The 3,924-nt window shown below is 41.8% G+C and overlaps 1 pseudogene; it reads right to left on the bottom strand.

Moving 5' to 3' along the window:
- Nucleotides 1–573: 573 nt before the first annotated feature.
- Nucleotides 574–692, bottom strand: LOC135052151 (5S ribosomal RNA; annotated as a pseudogene).
- Nucleotides 693–3,924: the final 3,232 nt, after the last annotated feature.

Raw genomic sequence — 3,924 nt, 5'->3', positions numbered from 1 at the left:
GAAAAAGGGAAATACAGAAGACTCTTGTGTGGGTGCACTCTTATTTTATAGATTAGTTAATATGAAGATATTAAAACATAACTTTTATTTACTAGTTACTCTAAGAAAAAAAATCCATATAATCCACCAAATTTGATTCTAAAAAATATATGTTGCTACGTATGAGTATAATTCAGCTCACCAGCATCTCTGAGAGAAGCCATATTTATTGTCGTGGCTGATTCGACCTAACAGGTCGGGGTATATGTATACCACACCAAGGTTAAAATTTGTTAAAAAATTGGAAATGTTCTGGTTAGTCTATAATGATAGACTTCAGGAGGGATGTAGACACTCTTGCTCTACACCCTGTTCCTATCCAACCAGCACAAGCTCTGCTTGTATTAATGGGACCTCTAGGGGTCATTAAACCCAGTTATTATGAGGAGTATAGATCCTACTTAGTATTGGACCAATTCCGATCTATGACATATCAGGACAGACGGTACTCAGGAAAAAGAATATAATACAGAAAGAGAAATGATTGAAGAAAAAGTGGTGATCCTGCTGTTGGCTTAGAGTCGAGCAGGTCACGAATTACAACACTGGGTATTCTCTGGGGGTCACCCTCACAGATACTGACCCAGCCCACCACCGTTTTGCTTCCAAGATCGGACGAGATCGGGCTCAGTCGGTGGGGTATGGTAGTAATTCCTTGTGCCTGCTGTGGCCGACTCACCAATGAGAGTGCACCTAGGTTAAGAGGATGTGTATAATGGAGGGGAGATAGAAAAACAAGGCGGATCTGCTGTCTATGTTAGGCACAGGATAAACCTGTGGATCATGGATGAGAGTCCGCAGAAAGGAGGAAAGAGATGAGGGAAGAAGAGTGGGGGGGAGGGAAGGGGAAAAGGAAAGAGGGGAGAACTGTGAAGGGATAGTGACAGATATCCACTTATTATACACTACAAGATGCTGTCAATGGTGTAAAAAAACTGGATAAAAGGCCAAATTGGCTGGCAATGTTAAATATGGTCCCTGGTCACTGGAATTAGAATGAGTATATAAGTATCAAAGCCAGAGTGATGATTAATTAGGCATAGGCCAAATTGACTAAAGCTGATGGATATATTCCGTGATCACTCAATTTAGAAAGATATGTATGTGGCCACTTTGAGGGAACAGGTGTGCTATTAGGGAAACAGAAAATTTGCTGTTTATAACTTGCAGCACAGCTAGAAATTTTGATTAAGAAGGATAACAGTATGGTATTCTGTCTGTGTCCCTAAATAGGCCTGATTGGGTCTGAGTGATGTTTAAGATAATTACCAAACAAGGTATTTTGGAGAATACTCCCGTTGGTAATATAAGAGATAGGTGGGTAGACAGACCCCTGCGGATACTGATTAATTAGGTACAATTACCAAATTCAGGGACCAGCATACAAATAACAATAGTGATATAACTTTTTTAGTGCTGGGAGAAGATGGGCTATTTGAGAGAAAGAGAGGATGGGGGATATCTGACAAGGAGAAGGATGAGAGCCTCTTTCAAAATATTGTTCAAAAAATCGTTCAAAAAATCACAATCATAATCCAGAACTCTGGATTGCCCTAGTTAGGGCCAAGAAGACAATATATATATACTTAACTGCTGTGTTGATATAGAGAATCTCTTAGAGATAGACACAAACATGTACCGGTCCCTACCCAGGTCCCTGGGTCAGTCAATGGGAAATAGGATGCAAGATGTAATCATCAGGTCCTTAGTACATTTTGGGGTATTTCATGCTGGAGTACTGAGATAGGTACTGCTGGAGCTGGAAAACGCGTTTCACCCGTCCTGCGGGCTTGTTCACTTCCAATGCTGCTTTAGAACCTTTTGAATACTGGTGCGGAATCACATCTACATTGTGAGATGTCTGGACAATATGCAAGAAACTCTCTCAGGTTCAGGTCTGTCTCCTAGTCCAGATCCAGTTCCTGTGGCACTTGCTCCTCCACCTATGCCTATGCCAGTATCTCATCTTCAGTTATTTTCACCCAGCAAGTTTGATGTAAATCATAAGTTATGTCGTGGGTTCTTAAACCCCTGTGAGATCCACTTCATGTTATAACTATAAGCCACTAATTTCCCAACAGCCAAGACTTGTGTGGTGTATATCATCTTCTTTCTTGCTGGACAAGCTCTTGATTGGGCCTCCCCATTTTGGGAGAGGTCAGACGCAATACTTTCCAACTATTTGGAGTTTATCTCTACATTTTGAAAGCTTTTGATGAGCCAGGAAGAACAACTTCAGCCTCTGCAGATATTCTACGGTTACGCCAAAGCAGCAAAACCATAGGTAACATAGTCGGTGAGTTTGAAAATAGACTAGTAGTCCATCGAGTTCGACCTGAATTATATTGCATTCCCTAATCTATTTAGGTTAAAGGCTACTGTATATTCTCGTATCGCCATTACAACCTTCTCATGCAGTGTATTCCATATTCATATTGCCCTTACAGTGAAGAATCCCTTCCTGCGCTGAGTATGAAATGTCCTCTCCTCAAGCCTTAGCGGGTGTCTGCGCGTTTTGTGCAGAGGTCTCTTCGTAAACAACTCACATGATAGCTCCGCATATTGCCCCTTTATATATTTGTAAATATTAATCTTATCTCCTCTAAGTCGTCTCATTTCTAGTGTAAACATATCTAACTTAGAAAGCCTCTGCTCATAGTCTAGTGTCTCTAGTCCAACCCATTAATCAATTTGGTAGCTCTCCTCTGAACTTTTCAAGTTTTAATATGTCTCTTTTATAGTGTGGTGCCCAAAACTGTACACAATACTCAAGATGCGGCCATACCAATGATTTGTACAGTGGCAGGATTACGCTCTCATCCCTTGTCTCAATTCCCCTTTTAATGCATGCTAACACCTTATTTGCGTATGTTGCTGCACTTTGACATTGTGTGTTGCTGCTAGATCTACAATCAATGAGCACCCCCAAATCCTTTTCTAATACAGTTTCCCCTATGTTTTCCACATTTAATTGGTAGTTTGCATGGTTTTTCTTAGTCCCAAAGTGCATAACTTTACATTTTTCCACATTAAACCTCATACACCATTTCATTGCCTGAACTTCCAGTTTAAATAAATCACTCCACATCCACATCCGACTTGATTACTCTACATATTTTAGTATCGTCTGCAAAACTTGACACTGTGCTTTCTAGTCCTTCTCCTAATAATTAATAAATATATTAAACCATAGTGGCCCCAGCACAGAACCCTGCGGTATTCCACTAATTACTTACCACTCGCTGTTCCCTGTTATCAAGCCAATTACTCGCCCATGTACAAATATTGGGGGTCATTCCGAGTTGTTCGCTCGTTGCCGATTTTCACTATACTGCGATTAATCGCTTACTGCACATGCGCAAGGTTCGCAGAGCGCATGCGCTTAGTTATTTTACAGAAAAGTAAGGTATTTTACTCACGGCATAACAAAGCTTTTTCATCGCTGTGATGATCGTAGTGTGACTGACAGGAAGTGGGTGTTTCTGGGCGGAAACTGGCCGTTTTATGGGAGTGTGCGGAAAAACGCAGGCGTTCGAGTTCCAAAACGCGGGAGTGTCTGGAGAAATGGGGGTGTGGCTGGGCGAACGCTGGGTGTGTTTGTGACGTCAAGCCAGGAACGAAAAGGACTGAGCTAGTCGCAATGGCTGAGTAAGTCTGAAGCTACTCAGAAACTGCGGGGTAATTGTTACGAGAAAATTAGCAAAGCTTTCGTTCGCAATTCTGCTATGCTAAGATACACTTCCAGTAGGCGGCGGCTTAGCGTGTGCAATGCTGCTGAAAGCAGCTAGCGAGTGAACAACTCGGAATCACCCCCATTGTCTCCTATACCGAGCTCCCTTAATTTCAAAGTCAGCCTCCTGTGAGGTACTGTGTCAAAAGCTTTTG

Source organism: Pseudophryne corroboree, chromosome 2 (genome assembly GCF_028390025.1).
Source record: "Pseudophryne corroboree isolate aPseCor3 chromosome 2, aPseCor3.hap2, whole genome shotgun sequence".
NCBI lineage: Eukaryota > Metazoa > Chordata > Amphibia > Anura > Myobatrachidae > Pseudophryne > Pseudophryne corroboree.
This window is presented reverse-complemented; position numbering and strand designations above follow the sequence as displayed.